Raw genomic sequence first — 12,616 nt, 5'->3', positions numbered from 1 at the left:
TCCTCCTGTTCAGTGCTTTATTTTCCTTTAGTGTTTATCATGATTGCCAGCTGTCAATGAAAAGAGAAAGTTGAGGAGGGTGAGGGGTAATTCTTAAAATTGGTGTAGTTCTCTCTCTGTATGTGTTTATTTACATTTAAGGTAAGCTATCAGTCCTATAGAATACCAATGGTTTTGGTTTTTGTTGGGGGGGGGTACAAAGTGGGGGAGAGTGGGAGAGGGACAAGGAAACCCAGAATCCTGATGGAGTACTAAACAGCAAGTAATTTGCATATTCACTAGACAGAACTTGAACTTGCTATCCAGTCATGTTCAACTATTCGTCAACAGTCTCTTCGTTTCCAATGCATTCATTTTCTCCCTGTTCAGCACGTCTTCACTTCACATTAATCGTGATTGCTGGCTATCAACTAAATGGGAAATTTTGGAGAGGCTCTAGTACATATTTTGAGGGCTTAAAGCAACTGCTTAAGTAGCAACATAGTGTATTGGTAGGCAGGAGACCTGAGTCTGGTTCAGTCTCTATCATTAATTAGCTATGTGACTCTGGATTGGTCACGTCATTTTCTAGACCTTAGCTTTCTCAGCTGCAAAATGAGGGAGTTATCCTAGGTAATTTGTGAGTTAGTCTGTGAAAATAAGGTAGTTAAGGTTTCATTAAGTGAATTTTACAGATGAGGAAACTGACACTCAGAGCAACTTGACCAAGATCACATAGCTAGTAAATAGCATAGCTAGAATTCAAACCCAGAACCTCTGATGGCCAAAATCAAAGGTACTTTCCATAACATCATAATGCCTCAAAGTCCTTTCCAACTCTAAGATTCCATCCTATAATGTATGAGTATGCAGGTCCTTCTTGGAATTGTTTTATCCTCTTCTATTCTTCCTCTTTTCTTCTCCCTTCTCTCTCCTTCTCAAATCCATAAACTAATGCTGCTTTACCTTGTTGATGTTACTTGTAGTTCCTACTTCTTTCCTTTCCCATATTGATGTTGTTTTATGTATGATTTTTTCCTCTTAATTTAGAATTATATTTTTCTTTGTTTCCCATTCTATTTAAACTCTTCAAATTCTATCACAAGAGCTAAATCCTGTTAAAGTTCCTGCTGATTTGTTATATTTTATTTCCTTCATGTAGCTCTCATATTAAACAAATGCTGGCTTCAGGATCAAGGGAAGAGAGATCACACAGCACTGAGGCTACACACACAAATGCACTATTATATTCTTATTGATGTCAACTTGTGACTAATTATTGAAAAAGCTAGATTTTCTCCCCTCCCTCTTAACTTTCACCCAACCTAACAAGGTATCCTATCTTGACAACTTTTGGACTTGCTGAATGCCATGAAATAGATGCTTAAGGCAGTATCAGAACTTACTCTCCTACTTCGTACTCAACATAAAAAAAAAGCTGAATATGACTTTTTGACATTTTAAATATGTGTGGAGAGTACCAGTATAGGGATGACTGTCTAATGAAAAATTTGTTTTCAAACTGAGTATGGATTTTTCAATAGAATTAAGAGGAAATGTAATAATAAAAAGCTACAAAGCAATAGCAGTATAATCAATCTCTATTTCTTGCTTTCTGCAGGCTTTTTTTTTAATGATAAAGAAAACACACTAGATGCCATAAACCCAACTAAAAATTGGATTTCAATTCAGAAAGGTAAGATTCACATCTTAGAAAAAAAGCAAATCATGTGCTTTTAAAAAAATGCATAATTGGAAATACTGTCCATGTACCAGGGTTACTGATATTTGAATAATGCAGGATTCATTGGGTTCAATCCTTCCTGCCATTATGATTTATTTAGAGTCTCAGTTATGAGATTTAGGGGATAGGTGGGCAAACCTTTTGATTGCATATATAGTAGAGCCATAGGAAAGGACTTTGTGGTAGTGGGATTACCAGAAACAATTATAGAACAATTTTTAAAAATGTAAATGACTTCACCAGCCAAGTGAGGCAAGGGATCTCTAGATTGTATCTAAATTGACTGAACCCAACATGCTTTGTGTTCTTCTGCCTTTATACTATTTTTTTATACTCTCTCTAATTCTGGAAAGGTCTCCCTCCCTCTTTCTGCATGTCTGATTATGTCACTCCCCTGCTCAAGAAGTTTGTGTCTAGGATAAAATATAAACCCATGTGTCATTTATATGGCATTTAAAGCACTTTACAATTTATTCCAACCTATCTTTCTAGATTTATTTTACACTGTACCCTTTCATGTGTTCCAGACAAACTGGTCCACCAACTATTTACCATATGTGTCATCTCATTTCTTAGCCTTTGCAGGAGTTGTTATCCTTCTTATGACTTCCCTTGCCCCACCTTAGAATGCTCAAAACTCACCTCCTACATGGAGTCTTTCCTGATCCCTTCAGTTGTTTATCCTCCAACCAAAAATTACTTTGAATTTATTTGGTAAACATTTTGCCTTTACTTATCTCAGCAGAATGTAAGCTCCTTGAGGGCAAGGACTGTTTTGATTTTTTTTTCTTTGTATCCTCAAAGTCCTTGATACAGGGGAGGTGGCTAGTAAATACTTGATTGATTCATTGATTCATTGATACAAGGGAAATGTAAGAGGTGGTCCTTGCTCACCAAACCCACTGTATACTTGGAGAAAGAAAAATAAAACACTAGAAACAAAGAGAATAACCAAGGCTAAATTACATCACCCTGACTCTTAGTGAGAGCTCAGAGAAAAAGCAGAACCATTGTATGCCAGAAGGCTTAATACAGAAGGTGGGAATTTATCAGAACCTTGAAGAAGACAGAGGCTAATGGTAGCTGGAGGAAAGGAAAATATTCTGGTGTTTGGGGTAGGGGTGATGCCATTAGCAAAAAGGCCAGAGGCAGAAATGAGCATGGCATAAAGGCCATATCTTAGTGGCTCATTTATTCTTTGATGGATCTGTGATCTTATTAATGAGACTTGAATAGTGTAGATTACAACCCAGTCACGCCTTCAGTTTTTATGTAATTCTTGTCTATGTCTTCCAATAAATTCTCCATAAAGGACCTACTTACTGGTCTGGAAGACTTCTTCTAGGTCAATCCATCAACCAATCAATAAATGTTTATCAAGTGCCTACTATGTAAGCATAGGTATGTTTAGGGAAGACTAGCACCTCTGGTGTGAGGTCTGCTGGGCCTTTTTTCAGGGCTGCTTTCCACCTTTGCTGTCTACCTGCTTCACCCAAGTCTCACCTGTGGCTCCAAGAAGGTGTAGCCTGTGCAGTGACCACACCCCAGTAAACTGTTTTGGCAGACAGGCTAAAACAGGTTGAGGGTAACTGAGGGGTCTCAAACCCTTGGGTGAGTTGGGGGTGGGGTGTCTATTTCAAGCACATGAAGACTTCCCCCAGTAGAATGTGTGAATAACAATTTGTTCAAATAGCCATGAAGGCGGCTGCAGAAGGCACTGTGGAGCACTAAGAACTTAGTTAGACATTGAAGATGCCAAGGTCATCCACTGCATCTTGAGCCATCATTAGTTGTCTTGATTTTTTTCTTGCCACTGGACTCCAATGACTCTGGAAGAGAGAGTGAGGCCTGGGACTTTGTGCAACTCTGCCTCACTTCAATCTAATTTATGGACAAATGAAGATATCACCCATATTATTCCATTTTTAACCATGTACCAGGCACTTTGCTAAGTGTTAAGGATATAAAAAGAAGCAAAAATGCCCCTGCCTTCAAGGAGCTTACAATGTAGTGGGGGAGACAACATGCAAACAAATATATACAAAGCAACCTATATTCAGGATAAATGGGAAATAATCAAAGGAAGGCACTAGAATTCAGAGGGGCTGGCAAAGGCTTCCTGAAGAAGGTACGTACATATAGTGAGGTTGCTGTGCTTTAAGAAATTAATAAATATAAAGAATACAAATAACTATAGAATTATATGAACTGATGTAAACAGAAACATGAAAACAACATATGAATTGATTACAACAATGTAAATTGACAGAACAGCAGATCAGACTAAATGCTATGTAATTTTAATCATCAACCTTGATTCCAGAAAAGACATGTGATAATATTCTTCCCTCTCTTCCTTGCAGGGACGCTAGAGTATGAAACATTGCAAGTCCCATCAAACTTGGCTAATATATTGATTTTGCAGAACTGTTCCCCACCCCTTCTCTTTTTTGTATTTTTTATTTACAAGGAATAGTATGTGCTTAATAAATGCTTGTTGACTGATAGACTGGATAGGGGAGGGAGAAAGAATGCATTTGCAAATTAAAGTAATGTAAAAATAAAATATAGCAATAAAAATATCCAGTTGCTATCAGTACAGAATTCCATCTAGCTACCTGTTATCCCTGACTTTTGCTACATGACAAACCTTTCCTTCTTTTCATCTATTTCCTTGATTTTTGGTTTTGTTTCTCTATAGATCTGTGGTTTTTATAGGTGGATGAAACTTTCTGTGAATTAACTCCATCTGCAAATGCAACTCAGTAAATATTTTGACACCTAAATCTTAGAAAGTTGCTTTGGGTTCTGAGAGGTTACTTTTCTTGTCCAAGTTCATACAGCAGGTATATGTCAGAAGCAGATCTTTCTGACCCTGAGGTCAGAAAGTTTTATCCACTAAGCAACACTGCTTCTCATTTCCTGGATAATGTCTTTTATACTAGTTCTTGCTTGCAAGATATCACTGGTGATATGTTCCAGTCTTTTTATGTTAACATGAATCTCCAAATTTGCACTTAGTGTTGCTATATGTTGACTAAACAAATACAAATCAAACAATATTGTTCCTGTCCTCAAGGAACTTGCATGCAAAACACATAAAGACAGCACATGGAGGGGAGCAAGAATTTGGAAGGCTTCCCATGATGGGGCAAGGAGGTTGCAAGGGGAGGAAAAGAAATCTGGAGAATGGAGTTAGGAATTATATGGAGCTTTGCCAGGTCCCCTTCTGAAATAGTGGTCTAGGCAGTTAATGGCCAATCAGGAAAGCAAGTCCCTTGGGTGTATGTGCTGAAACAGTTGTTGAGTTGATTGAAATTTTGATCATAGGTGACTGGAATGATGGTGTTATCATCAAAAACAGGATCATCTGACAGATGGTCCAAATTGTTGTATCTTCCTACAATTTCTCTCTTCATTCTCTGCAACAGATAGAGGGACATATGTTGTAATCACCTTCATGGTAGTCATTTTCTTGTGTTCATCATGAGCATTGCAAAGCAAGATGACTAAGTACCCTGTGACATAATATTTCTTATTTCCTTTGGGTACGTGATGAAACTGACTATTCCAGTTCCTTCATTGTCTTCTCTGTAGAGAATCCATGAACTGTACTTTCATTTAAATTTTATTTATTTATGTCTTCTCATTTCATTTATAGACTGCTAAAACAATTTGGTTTAGTTCCTCCTCTAGTATAGCAAATCATTCAGCATTGGACAGTGTCTTCATATTTGTAGTACAGCTACTTAAATCAATGTCTATAGATGGTCTGTAAACCGTGTGATTGTTAGTATATGCCCTCTCCATTACTGTTACTGGAGAATTAAAGGAGGCTACAAAGGATTGAGGTCTATATTGCATTTTTTTTTTCATTTTAATGGCTTACTCTGATCCAAGAATTTATCACCTGCTTCTAATAACCTTACTATACTAGAATTCAGGTTAACCAACATAGCATGTTATCAAGACCACACCTGAAGTCTTTCCAATTTTGTCGAGCCTGCCAGTGCTTGTACTTTGTTGATAACATCTTCAAGAACTTATCTCCACTTCTGAGTCATCTCCATTAAATGATGAAGTAGCAAAGTAGGGCTTTTGTTGATTTTTTTTATGGAATACTAGTAGAAAATTAATTTTATCTCCTTGATCAATTTATCTACTTCTCTAATTTATATAGATTTCTGATCTTGGTTGGGAAAAAGAGGTATTTTGGATTATCTGACATTCCAGTTAGGTCTTGTGGAAAGAAGAGGACTTATTAATTTTTTTTCCCCTATTAATGTTATTTTCTTCACCTCCCTCCTTTTTTTCCTAAGGCTTTTCCTTGTTCTCCCTCTTAATTCTCTATCTCTCAGATCTCTGGTAGATTTAGGGGTGATTTATTTTTAGGGACTGAAGACTGCTAAACACAATTTAATCAATAAATAGAATATACTATTTTTATACGACCATATTGTGTGCCGGGTACAGTGCTAGGCACTGAGTATGCAAAGATAACAAAGATGTAGTTCAACCAGGTGTTGAACTAGAAAAAGAGTGTCAGTATGTATAGCTGACACACTTTTCTTTATCTACTCAACAAACTAGTGGTCTGTGACATGAAAATAAACAAAACTAGTAAAGAAAACTAACAAAACTAGAAACCAGAATATTTGGGTTGGTTGGTTGGTTGTCCTTCATTCTGGAAGAGGACCAAGATGGCATCACTATGTTGGAGTCAAGGCACTGTGTGTCTGACTGGCCAATCAGAACAATACACATTCAGAAGACTCTACCACAGGTTGGACAGAAATAGTCTGCTTGAAAATTTGAAGTGGAGATGTCTCTAAATTTGTGCATCTCATGTTTCTTTTGAGCTACTGCAATTCTGTTTCAATCACAGAGCATAGCATCTTCCTTAATGTAGGTATGCCATGCTAGGTGTTCCTTTGTCAATGTCTCCCATGCCACACACTAAATTCCAAAGTTCTTCAGAGAGACCTTGAGGGTATTATTGTATCACTTCTTCTGACCTTTTTGTGAATGCTTACCTTGTGTGAATCCTCCATAAAATAGTCTTTTGAGCAAACATGCATTTGGAATTCCAACACGTGGCCAGCACATCAGAATTGTGCTCTGTGCAGTAGAGTTTGAATGCTTGGCAGTTTAGCTGGAGAAAGGACCTCGGTGTCTGGTACCTTATCTTGCCAGGTGATCTTCAGAATCTCCCTAAGACAATTCAAATGGAAGGTGTCCTGGTTTCACAGACATACAGGAATGAGGTCAGCCTGATGGCCCTGTACACCTTTCGTTTGGCAGGCAGTGTAATCCCTCTTCTCTCCCACAGTTTTCTTTAAAGCCTCTCAAACACTGAGCTAGCTTTGGCAATGTGTACATCAACCTCATCATCTACGTGTACATTCCTGGAAAGTATACCACCAATGTAAGTGAACTTATCCACAGCATTCAATATTTCTCCATCTGCTGTCACTTGATGGTTCCACATATGGATGGTATGGTGCTGGCTGGTGGAGAACCTCTTTCCTTGGTGTCAATTGGTAGGCCAAAATTAGCATAAGCAGCAGATAATTGATCCATGCTTTCTTGTAACTCAGGCTCAGAGGCTGCATTGAGTGCATAATCAATTTGGATAGCAATATTGGAGAAGAAGTAGGACAGCGAGATAATGGGAACACTAAGAGAACAATGAAATCAAACATTTTAGGGAGAAAGGAGCCTAAAAGGAATCTCAGATGTTCAGCTACCTCATCATACTGTGTTGGTTCTGAAACACTCTGTATTTATTAGGAGGTGGGAAAAACACAAGTACTCATTCTGTACAAAGTAGAAATGCTTCAGGGTATAGTGTGAGTAATAAGAATGTTCACTCAAACAAAATAAATGTAAATAGTACACACACCACATCTTTCCATTAAAGATGTCTCAAATGGCTCCACACTCTTTGCTACCAAAACCTAAATTCCTCACTGTGAGTAGCAAACCACTGAATAGAACATTCTATTTTGATATTGGGAGATAATGGTATACTATGAAGAATATATTGGCTTTAGAGTCAAAGGACCTGTGTTCATATCTTGGTTCTGCTCCTTATAATGCTTGTGTGACCATGGGTAAGTCACTTAGCTCCTCTGGGCCTCAGTTTCCACATTGGTAAAATGAAGAGGCCTCTGTCAATTCTTGTTCTAAGTTCCTATGATTTTGTCCAATAACCTTTTTCATGGAATGTTCATTTTAGGGTTTGCCATGAGAGGATTTAGCACCATGCCTAGCACATAATATTCTATTCTCTGTCTCTCTGTCTCCCTCCCTCCATCTTCAATTTATCCTCTATTTATCAACTTATCTGTGAATAGAGAATGTTTACAACTTTTTACATATTCAAAAATATTTACGCTTCATATGCATGTGCACCATTCATTTAGAGGAAAATCAACAGAGCCCAAACTACCCTAGCTCACTGTGGATTTCATTCCACTGAAGAAGCAGGGACATAAGCCTTTCACTTCTGTCTTTCTGGTCTGAATGGAATAGATCATCAAGCAATAGGTTATGACTCATAATAAAAGGAAGAGTCTAGAATGTTGAGATACTTCAATGAATCAATTACATCCCTTGGCAAAAATATTTCACGTATATTCAATTCATGAGTCTTAATTGATCTCAGGTGGAATTTTCCATTTGAATAAGAAATAGAAAATGGATATGCCTTGAAATTAAAAAAAACACAAAACCAACAATGATAAATAAAATAAGTCAGTTAAATTGGGTTGGACAAATTACGGAATTCCTATGAAGAACACAGCTTGACCCCTGGTTTTACCTAATCATTTTCTTTTTAGCTACGCTTTAATGTTATTTCATTTGAATTGGTGTTTCTATTTTATTTTTTCTTTCTGATTCCAAATTCTCTGCATTTTATCTTATCTTTTCAGATTTTGGTACTATAGGTTTATAGTCCATTCATTTGTCAGGTGAGGAAACTGAGACCCGTGAAGCTTAAGTTACTTGCCTAAAGTCACACCAATAAGGAGTAGAGTCAGGATTTGCACCCAGGTCTTCTATGTCCAATACACTTCACTGAATTCCAAGGCTAACTGTCACACTAATACTGAATAGAAGTGGTCTACAAATCCTGAGTCCATCCTCTCCATGTAGACTTTATTCTTTTAGTGGGCTATAGTTCAGTTTTTCCAAGTGGCAAATTTATATCTATTTCAACCAGTGGTATTAAGTACTTACTATGTCCCAGGCATTGGACTAAGTGCTGGGAATACAAATACAAGTAGAAAGAAAGATAGTCCCTGTCCTTAAAAAATTTACATTGGAATGAAAGGAAAATAACATATAAAAGTGAGCTGAAAATGTTCGGGGGCAGCAATATGATGAAAGTACCTGATGCAGGGACATGGTAGGCAAAAGTCCTGTGGAGATGAGTCAGAAGTCTAACCTGAATAAATAGGGGAATAAAAATATGTTTCATCTAGGCCTCCTCCTTAAAGTAGATATCATGAGATGAGCAAGGCAATCAGAGGGAGATACCCTCAGGACGGAAGGTGCTTCCAAAGTAAGTAGTCCAGGGGTGCAACGAGCTTCCAGGGTGAAGACATTTCTACAGCATACTAGACAAATTCCTATGGAGATGAGACAGGAGTGAATCCTGGAGAGGAATGGAAGTGACTAATTCAATGACTGTATTAAATTTCTACTGATTTCTTCTCACAATATGACTCTATTTTAGATATTCTCCTATACCTACTTTCTAAATTGAATCTATGATCCTTCTGTAGGTCTCTGGCAAGTACACATTGAAATGCTTTATTTTTCTTCTAGGTTTTATTTTCACAATGATTATCAAGTTCAAGTTATCATCTCTAAGTAGTATTCTTTCCATACAGCATTACTTTTCTTGATGACTTTATTAGTGAATTTTATTGCCAATTTGTGGCCATCTGTGGTATAAAGATGTGTGCATAATTGAAGCCCTGGAACTATAACAAGTTAGTTTTGTCCCTTTAATATTTCCTTTATACATCATGTTGAAAATTGCATGGTTTTATAGAAAGCATTTGCAGTTTGGGGTTGGAAAACATGTCCTGGAATCTCATAACTGCCACTAACTAGAGTGTGATTTTGGACAAATTGATCCATTGCTTCGACTTTGTTTTCTTCATATGTAAGATGAACAGGCCAGACTACCCTATTTCTGAAGTCTCTTCGAGCTCTAAATCTATGGTATTTCTTCCCAAACCCATTCCCCATTTCTATTGAAGACACCATCATTTCATAGTCAATTAGGCTGACAGACTTTGAAATCATTCTTGACTCTTCCTTATCATTAATTCCATATATTTAATCAGTTGCCAATTGTGGTGAATAAAATTGCAACAGATGCACAGTTTAATCCATGGCAAAATATAATTTTAAATAAGAGTGGTGTGGTACTATTAATGAAAATGAATGAAGCTGGCACCTCAAAATGCCAGGGACCAGTAAGCATGATCAATTAATTGTTAGGCTAGCCTTAATCAAGAAATTGGGTCAATGGCCTCTTTAGATGACCAAAGATTCCTGTTGAGGGTTGACAGGGCCTTTGAAACCTAGACCTTTTAAACCTTCTTTCTGACTGGCCTAACAGTACATCACTTGGACCTTCCTTGGCAAAAGTAAAGCAATCCTAATTGGTAAGTGGGTTGATCAAGTGGATAAACACACCCTTTTCTAGCAATTAAAGAATGTTAATTACTTGATGGGCATCAACTGCCTCTAGTAATCTTGGCTAGAAAAAATAAAACAAAACAAAAACACCCCAATAAGGATCTTCCCAGTTTAGTCATCCCCTTGGAGATCCACTCACTCCTGATTTTGAAAAAAAGGGAAGCAAGGACAGTAAAGTCATCCCTTGGGTGACCAAGGTGGTTCTTTGTTTACAGTGTAAACAGAAGGGAGGGGTGCCCCACTTTAAACTGGTTAACCAGCAGATTCCCTGGGTTCTAGCAGTGATCACATTCTTCAATGCCTTTTTAGTTCCACTGGGAGAGATTCTTGAGTTAGGTTAAGTGAGGGGGTTTTGACAAAATTGGGGAAAAGGATGTATTACAGAGTAATATTAATTATCAAATGATACATCATATTAGTTTTTCTCACAACGTTTTCAGTTCTACTTTTATAACATCTCTCATGTTCATCTCTATTCACACAGCCTCCACCCTAATTTAGCCTCTTACCTGAACTGTTACAATAGTATCTTAATTATTCTCCCTATCATTCTCGTTCCAATCCAACCTATGCAAAGTTGCTAAATTAATATTCCTAAAACACTGATCTAGCCATGTCATCTATTCCTGCCTTTCCTCTATATTCAATGGCTTCCAATTTGCATCTAGAATACAAACAACATCCCCAGCCTGGCATGTGAAGTCCTGAACAATTTGTCTTCCAAAAACAATTTTTATTATGCATTACTCCCAGTTACCCACTCTTTAGTCTCATGAAACTATTCTGCAAACTATTTCCCAGACATGGCAGTCCATGACCCATCTTTATGCCTTTTCATAAGACTTTCCTATATCTAGGATCTTACTCTACCTTGCATCTGCTGCCCTGGGACAAGATGCCCTTTGGCCAGGTACCCCTTGGTGTCTCATCTCTTCCCCTCTCCCCTTCCTATCTTCTTTTGTATGTGGTTTCCATTGTTGAAGGCATCTTTTTATTAATTGTGTCCCCAGGACTTAGCACAATGCCTGACATATCATAGGCATTTATTAATGTTGATTGGATTGGATTAGATAAACTCTGTTCTTCTGTTCCCTAGATTCCCTAGCTTCCTTCAAAGGCCAGCTCAGGTCTCACCTCCTAGGGATGGCCTTTCCTAATCACCTTTCTTGTTAGCACTATTTCTTTCTCTTGAAATTATTTTGCATATACAGAAAGGATGTCTCCAAAATCTTCATTCAGATTTAAGCTATAAGAACTCAGATGGATAGATAGATAGATAGATTAATAAATAGATATATGGATACACACATATGCATACAAAACACACACATATATACACACACACACATGCATATACATACACATATACATATATACACATGTGCATACATACACATACATACATACATTTTATATCTATATCTATATCTATAGCCATGTAGATATATGAAGACTTTTGGGGTGCCTTATACTTTTTTATTTACATACTAATTGTATATGTTGTATCACTTCAGTATAATTAATTTGGGCTACTTGAGGCTAGGGATTATTTCCTTTTTCTTGTTGTATACTTAGTGAATAGCATAGTCCCTGGCACACAAAGGAGTAGTTCTTTAATAATGAACATGAATGAATCTGTCCTAAGAAAGCCAGAGCTTTATACAGACATGGAGAAGGAAGAACACTAAAAGGAGGAACTGAGAAACTTAAATCAGGTTCTAGACTTTACTTTACCACTAAGGAGCTCTATGATTTTGAATGTCACCTAATGTCTCTGTTTTTTTTTTTCTTATCTATAAATACAAGTAGACTAGATGATTTCTAAGGTTCTTTCCAAATTGAACATTCTATGAATATATGAAAAGCCTGACTGAAGCTCATTTGCCTGTTTTAGTGGTCTTAAAATGGCAGTTAAGTGGTATAGCAGATAAAGCAATGGGCCTGAAGTCAGGAAGACTTCAGTTCAAATCTGAGTTCAGTTGTTTATGAGTTGTGTAATTCTTGGCAAGTCTCTTAACCTTTTTCTTTCTGAATTTCCTCATCTATAAAATGAGGGTGACAATAGCACCTTCCTCCCAGGATCACTGTAAAGATAAAATGAAATAATCTTTGTCAAATGTTTTACAAACCTTAAAGCACTATAAAAATGCTAGTTATAATTATTAATCAGTTGGA

This window comes from Phascolarctos cinereus, unplaced genomic scaffold (assembly GCF_003287225.1).
Source record: "Phascolarctos cinereus isolate Bilbo 61053 unplaced genomic scaffold, phaCin_HiC Scaffold_5;HRSCAF=322, whole genome shotgun sequence".
Classification (NCBI taxonomy): Eukaryota; Metazoa; Chordata; class Mammalia; order Diprotodontia; family Phascolarctidae; genus Phascolarctos; species Phascolarctos cinereus.
The sequence above is the reverse complement of the archived record's forward strand: the minus strand, read 5'-3'. Positions refer to the sequence as shown.